Raw genomic sequence first — 7,500 nt, 5'->3', positions numbered from 1 at the left:
TTTACCCTACTGATGGCGACGTCACGATAGTAATTCAACCTAGTACGAGAGGAACCGTTGATTCGCACAATTGGTCATCGCGCTTGGTTGAAAAGCTAGTGGCGCGAAGCTACCATGCGCTGGATTACGACTGAACACCTCTAAGTCAAAATCCGGGCTAAATGCGACGCGTGCGCCCGTCGCCCGATTGCCGACCCACAGTAGGGGCCCATGGCCCCCAAGGGCACGTGTCTTAGGTGCAGCCCCTGCGGCGGACGAGCCGCGCGAGCTCCTTGGAGCTCAATTCCCACCGAGCGGTGGGTAGAATCCTTTGCAGACGACTTAAATATGCGACGGGGTATTGTAAGTGGTAGAGTGGCCTTGCTGCCACGATCCACTGAGATTCAGCCCTTTGTCACTTTGATTCATCCCTTCCCTCGCAGACCTTCCTTCTTTTCACGTCGCCCCCCTCCGGGGTTGGGAATGACCCGGGGCCCCCCGTCCCTCGATCCTGATCGAGAACGAACTCTGCTCACCCTGGTTGGCTATCGAAATGAGCGTGCGAGCACCGAACCGACCGCTTAGGGCGGGATGAGTAAGCCGACCAAGGATCCCGCTACTGGTCCCCCTCGGTTGTTGCCCCAAACGTCGTCGATAGCCTCTGGCCCTTGGTTGCTCGAGGCCGAGAACGCACTACGTATGCCTAAGTAAACCCATGAAATGAGCGTGTGGGCGCTCAGTCGACGGAGAGCCAGAATGCGCAAGTCGAGGATCGACTCGACCCCCCTCTAAGTGCTGTCTATCCCGCTGCGGGTCCCTCGATCCGATTAGGGCTTAGATTGGGAATAAACTCCGCATGCCTAAGACAACCCACGAAACGAGCGTACAGGCGCTTAGCCGGTCGGAAAGGTAGGATGCACAAGTCGACGATCGACCCGGTCCCCCTCTACATGCTACTGTCGATCCCATTGCCAATCCAATCTTAGACTAGGAATGAACTCTGTATGCTTAAACTGGGAATGAACTCCGTATGCTTAAACTGGGAATGAACTCCGTATGCCTAAGTCAACCCACAAAATTAGCGTACGGGCGCTAAGCCGGTCGAAGAGGCATAATGCGTAAGCCAGAGATCGGCCCGGTCCCTTTCTACGTGCTACCGATCCCGCTACTGATCCCGCTACCACAACCCTTGGTTCGACTGGGGCTTAGACATGGAATGAACTCTGTATGCCTAAGCCAACCCATGAAACGAGCGTGCGAGCACTCAACCGATCGGAGAGGCAGAATGTGCAAGTCAGGGATCGGCCCGGTCCCCCCTACGTGCTGCCGATCCTGCTGCTGGTCCTGCTATAGTAACCCTCGGTCCGGTCCGATCTTAGACTGGGAATGAACGAGACTTGCTTAGAATGGGGATGAACTCCGTATGCCTAAGTCAACCCATAAAACGAGCGTGCGGGCGCTCAGTCGGCCAAAGAGGCAGAATGTGCAAGCCGGGGATCGGCCCGATCCCCCTCTGTGTGCTGTCGATCCTGCTGTGGGTCCTACTATTGCAACCCTCGATCTGGTCTGATCTTAGACTGGGAATGAACTCCGTATGCCTAAGTCAACCCATGAAACGAACGGACGGGCACTACGCTGGCCAGAGAGATGGGATGCGCAAGCCATGGATCGATCATATTTCTACCATGCCAATGCCATTTTTATGGCTTGTAAATTCATACAATGGTCCCCTAAGCCTTCATGTGAAGTTTCGTGGCAAGACAACCCGTTTTCTATTTTTCACAATTTTTGAGACTTTTTGCAGTTTGGATTTTTTTAAATTTTTTAGAAGGATTTTTGGCTCCAAATTTTGTAGACATGATCCTTGTATTTTTTTTGGCATGCACAAAAAAATTCAGCTAAAAACTCGAAGTGGAAAAGATTTTGTGACCGTTTGAAAAAAGTGTCCCCATTTTAGACACTTTAATGGTTACCGGTAGCAAACCTATAAAATCTCAAATGCTCTTTATGGTGGTGTGAGTTTTCGAGGCTTGATGAGGGATAGGGGGCAAATATAAGGGCCAAGTACCAGCACCCATCGCACATCATGTGCGCACACCCCCTCGGCCCCCCCAATTGTCGGAACCCCTAATGCCGCTGGTTAGGTTCTCCGACGATGGTGCCCCGGGCAAAAAGAATGTGGCACCAGCACATGCCTGAGTCCAGCATGTGCACCGTGGCTCAAAATTGAACTTTGGCCAAGGCCTCGACCATCAATGGCGTATGATAGCCCATGGTGATGGCACATGCATCCACCAACATCGGCACAGGCTGCCCTTTGGTACGGGCACTTGCCTCGATCAAAATTGGCACAAGCTGGGCCCTGATGCGGATGGTTTCCTCGATCACCATCCGCACAAGATGGCCCCTGGTGTGGGCGGTTGCATCGAACACCTTCGGCACATACTGGGTCATGGTACGAGCGGTTGTCTCGACCATCATCGGCACATGCGGAGCCTTGGTGCGGGCGGTTACCTTGAACACCATCGGCACAAGTCGGTCCTTGGTGTGGGCTCTTGCCTCAACCACCATCGACAGAAGATGGCCCCTGGTGTGGGCAGTTGCCTCGAACACCATTGGCACATGCTGACCCCTGGTGCGAGCGGTTGCCTTGAACACCATCGACACGTGCTGGGTTTTGGTGCGGGCGGTTGCCTCGAGCACCATCGGCCCAAGTTGACCCTTGGTACGGGCTCTTGCCTCGACCACCATCGACAGAAGATGGCCCCTGGTGTGAGCAGTTGCATCGAACACCATCGGCACATTTCGGGCCTTAGTGCGGGCGATTGCCTCGAACACCATCGACACATGTTAGGCCTTGGTGTGGGCACATGCCTCGATCTGGTACGGGCGGTTACCTCGACCACCATTGACAAATGCTGGCCCTTGGTGTGGGCAGTCGCATCGACCACCATCGGCACGTGCTAGCCCTTGGTGCGAGCACATGCCCCAACCACCATCGGCACCTGCTCACCCTCGGTGCGAGATATGCCTATTTGGAAAAAGTGTCCCCGTTTCAGACACTTTAACATCTACTAGTAGCATATCTGTAAAATCTCTAATGCTTTTTAGGGGGTGGTGGTCCGGCATCCCCTCTCCCCCCTTACGGGGGGAGTTGGTGTGCATGATGGGCCTCTCATTGCGTACACCCAAGGTAAAGTCCCTCGAGCAAAATATAGGGCGTGCATGCCTTTCGACCATTTTGTCTGACAACTGGCTGCTCCAGTGACCGGTAGGGACCCATGGCCTCAACTGGTTGGCATGCATGCAAAAAAAGGGAGCTGAGCTCGAGCCTGTGCACGCGGTGGATGCTGCCCTAGACCCCAGACCAAGTCCTTGAATCGGGCAATGGCTCCATGGGGTGGTACGAGCAGAAGCCGCGATTGCGAGCTTGGCCCGGCCAGGTCTTTCGGTATTTGACGGTCTCGCGGTCCCTTCTCGTCGACCACAAAAATGAGTAGGCCTTGACGAGGTCGTGCACGTAGCCGATGCTACCCGAGACCCCAAGAACAAGTCCTTGAATTGGGCAACATCCCCCTGGGGTGGTGTCAGCAGAGCTCACGCATGCGGTCCCGGTCGAGCCAAGCATTGGTGGTGTCACTTTGTTATTGCCTGTCGGATGGCAGGGGCAGTCTCGTGGCCCTTGCTCATGTTTTTCTCGTGCCAAGCAGTTGTGGCGTGGCCTCGCACGTCGTTTTCTCCGCTCGCTCATTGAGTAATCGATCGGGCGGGTTGTGGATCGACGCACATGGATGCTGCCACTTGTACGTAATGGGTATATGAGTGGTGCTATGGTTGTGCGTGTTGGTAGGCTCCGTGCTCGATGCATCAAACTGTCAACCCGTCATCCTCTTCAATCTCCTTCCATGCGGTCATCATACCCAGGGGGCACGATCGGGATCCTGTGTTGCATACCTAAATCGATGGAAACCGGATGTCTCACCATCCTTCATCCGTCTCATGTCCCGAGGGGCCACGAGTCGGACGTCAATCATGGTCGGTGTCCCAAACGTGCCACCCAATCCTCCATGGCTGCAATGGTGCACCGGCATTGGATCGTGCTCTCGAATGCAAAACATGTAGCGAGCGCGGGCTCTCGGCCCCCGTTCGTTCGATGCTACACATTTTATATGCTCGACACGTACGATGCTTGCACTCCATGTCGGGCTCTCTCTGTCGCTCGATCGGTGCATCGAGGCCCACGTGGTGCCAACGTCCCGAAAGAATGCTACCTGGTTGATCCTGCTAGTAGTCATATGCTTGTCTCAAAGATTAAGCCATGCTTGTGTAAGTATGAACTAATTTAGACTGTGAAACTATAAATGGCTCATTAAATCAGTTATAGTTTGTTTGATGGTATCTACTACTCGGATAACCATAGTAATTCTAGAGCTAATACGTGCAACAAACCTTGACTTCTGGAAGGGATGCATTTATTAGATAAAAGGTCGACGCGCGCTATGCCCGTTGCTCTGATGATTCATGATAGCTCGACGGATCGCACAGCCTTTGTGCCGGTGACGCATCATTCAAATTTTTTCCCTATCAACTTTCGATGGTAAGATAGTGGCCTACTATGGTGGTGACGAGTGACAGAGAATTACGGTTCGATTTTGGAGAGGAAGCCTGAAAAATGGCTACCACATCCAAGGAAGGTAGTAGGCGCGTAAATTACCCAATCCTGACACGATGAGGTAGTGATAATAAATAACAATACCGAGCTCTATGAGTCTGGTAATTAGAATGAGTACAATCTAAATCCCTTAACGAGGATCCATTGAAGGGCAAGTCTAGTGCCAATAGTCACGGTAATTCTAGCTCCAATAACGTATATTTAAGTTGTTGCAGTTAAAAAGCTCATAGTTGGAACTAGGGTTGGGTCGTCCGGTCCGCCTCACGATGAGTATCGGTCTACTCATCCCTACTATCGATGATGTGCTCCTGGACTTAATTACCTAGGTTATTCCTCCAACGCTATTACTTTGAAGAAATTAGAGTGCTGAAAGCAGGCCTATGCTTGTATACATTAGCATGGGATAACATCATAGGATTTTGGTCCTATTATGTTGTCCTTCGGGATCGGAGTAATGATTAACAGGGACAGTCGGGGCCATTCGTATTTCATAGTCAGAGGTGAAATTCTTGGATTTATGAAAGACGAACAAGTACAAAAAGATTTGCCAAAGATGTTTTCATTAATCAAGAACGAAAGTTGGGGGCTCGAAGACGATCAGATACCGTCCTAGTCTCAGCCATAAATGTTGCCGACCAGGGATCAGTGGATGTTACTTTTAGGACTCTATCAGCACCTTATGAGAAATCAAAGTCTTTAGATTCCAGGGGAAGTATGGTCGCAAGGTTGAAACTTAAAGGAATTGATGGAAGGGCACCACCAGGAGTGGAGCCTACGACTTAATTTGACTCAACACGGGGAAACTTACCAGGTCCAGACATAGTAAGGATTGACAGACTGAGAGCTCTTTCTTGATTCTATGGGTGGTGGCCGTTCTTAGTTGGTGGAGCGATTTGTCTGGTTAATTCTGTTAACGAACGAGACCTCAGCCTACTAACTAGCTACACGGAGGTGATCCTTCGTGGCTAGCTTCTTAGAGGGACTATGGCCACTTAGGCCAAGGAAGTTTGAGGCAATAACAGGTCAGTGATGCCTTTAGATGTTCTAGGTCGCACGCGTGCTACACTGATGTATTCAACGAGTCTATAGCCTTGGTCGATAGGCCCGGGTAATCTTTGAAATTTCATCATGATGGGGATAGATCATTGCAATTGTTGGTCTTCAACGAGGAATTCCTAGTAAGCACGAGTCATTAGCTCGCATTGACTACGTCCCTGCCCTTTGTACACACCGCCCGTCGCTCCTACCGATTGAATGGTCTGGTGAAGTGTTTGAATCGCGGTGACGTGGATGGTCCGCCACCTGTGACGTCACGAGAAGTCCACTGAACCTTATCATTTAGAGGAAGGAGAAATCGTAACAAGGTTTCCGTAGGTGGACCTACGGAAGGATCATTGTTGAAACCCCGCTTGACGGACAACCCATGATGCATTAATGAAACACCGAGGGGGTGAGGGTGCCCCCGAGCCTCGAGCCCCCTCCAGCCCTGGGAGGGTGCGACGGTCGCTTCGTCCCCCCTATGGGGCGAGTGGAACGATCGGCTTCATCTCGCCCACCATCGAACAATGAACCCTCGACGTGAATCGTGCCAAGGAACTGAAACGAAAACGGAGCACGCGCGCCGTCGCCATCCCGTCCGCAGTGTGTACGCAGGTGGCGCCGCGACTCCTTTTTTCATGAAAAAATGAAACAACTCTCGACAACGGATATCTCAGCTCTCACATCGATGAAGAACGTAGTGAAATATGATACTTGGTATGAATTGCAGAATCCCATGAACCATCGAGTCTTTGAACACAAGTTGCGCCCCAAGCCATTAGGTCGAGCGCACGCTTGCCTGGGTGTCATGCACCCTCGCCCCCCTCCGACCCTCTACCCTTCGAGCTCCAGGGGAAGGGGGCGGGCGAAAGATGGCCTCCCGTGATCTCGTGGGTTACGGTTGGCCCAAAAGCGAGTCCCCGACAACGACAGTGCCATGATCGTTGGTGGTAGAGCTCCTGGCGTGCCTCATCCCCAGTGACACGTGCTCGTTGTCCACTCAAACCCCTTCGGACCCTCCACATGGCTCGGTCAATGCTTGCGTCATGACCCCAGGTCAGGTGGGATCACCCACTGAGTTTAAGCATATCAATTAATGGAGGAAAAGAAACTTACCAGGATTCCCCTAGTAACGGTGAGCGAACCGGAAAGAGCCCAACTTGAGAATCTGGTGCCCCTGACGTCCGAATTGTAGTATAGAGAAGCGTTCTCAGTGGCAGACCGGGCCTAAGTCCCCTGAAAAAGGGCACCAAAGAGGGTGAGAGCCCCGTTGTGCCCGGACCCTATCGCACCACGAGGCACTGTCCGTGAGTCGGGTTGTTTGGGAATGCAACCCCAATCGGGTGATAAATTTCGTCTAAGGCTGAATACGGGAGAGAGATCGATAACGAACAAGTACCACGAGGGAAAGATGAAAAAAACTTTGAAAAAAAAGTCAAAGAGTGCTTGAAATTTTTGGGAGGGAAGCGGATGGGGGCCGACGATGCACCCCTATCAGATTTGGAATGACGAGAGCCGATCCGTCGATCGACTCGGGGCATAGATCGATGCGGGTCACGACGGTGACCTAAGCTCGGGCTTTCGATGTGCCCCCGAAGACGTCGTCCCTACGATTGTGGAACGTAGCATGCACCGTCTCGCTGTGCCCCGACACCAGCGTGCTCCAGGCATCGGCCTGCGGGCTCCCCATTCGGTCCATCTTGAAACATGGACCAAGGAGTCTGACATGCATGCGAGTCAACGGGCTAGGAAACCCGTAAGGCACAAGAAAGCTGATTAGCAGGATCCCTCACAGGTGCACCATCGACCGA

The 7,500-nt window shown here is 52.5% G+C and overlaps 3 non-coding genes and 1 pseudogene across 3 annotated transcripts in view; all 4 read left to right on the top strand.

The window, feature by feature from the left end:
- Positions 1 to 408, top strand: part of LOC149512318 (25S ribosomal RNA) — a 3,362-nt gene extending 2,954 nt beyond the window's left edge. The window contains exon 1 of the ribosomal RNA XR_016332966.1: positions 1 to 408. This exon is cut by the window's left edge and continues 2,954 nt beyond it. This is a non-coding gene — a ribosomal RNA (25S ribosomal RNA).
- A 3,839-nt stretch (positions 409 to 4,247) lies between these two features.
- LOC149512317 (18S ribosomal RNA) lies at positions 4,248 to 6,048 on the top strand (annotated as a pseudogene).
- A 294-nt stretch (positions 6,049 to 6,342) lies between these two features.
- Positions 6,343 to 6,498, top strand: LOC149512316 (5.8S ribosomal RNA). The gene has a single exon (XR_016333013.1). It is a non-coding gene; the product is annotated as a 5.8S ribosomal RNA (ribosomal RNA).
- A 238-nt stretch (positions 6,499 to 6,736) lies between these two features.
- Positions 6,737 to 7,500, top strand: part of LOC149512315 (25S ribosomal RNA) — a 3,388-nt gene continuing 2,624 nt past the window's right edge. Inside the window, exon 1 of the ribosomal RNA XR_016332951.1 lies at positions 6,737 to 7,500. This exon is cut by the window's right edge and continues 2,624 nt beyond it. This is a non-coding gene — a ribosomal RNA (25S ribosomal RNA).

Source organism: Durio zibethinus, chromosome 23, assembly GCF_047325235.1.
Source record: "Durio zibethinus cultivar Kanyao isolate XHJ-2024 chromosome 23, ASM4732523v1, whole genome shotgun sequence".
In the NCBI taxonomy this organism is placed as follows: Eukaryota; Viridiplantae; Streptophyta; class Magnoliopsida; order Malvales; family Malvaceae; genus Durio; species Durio zibethinus.
This window is presented reverse-complemented; position numbering and strand designations above follow the sequence as displayed.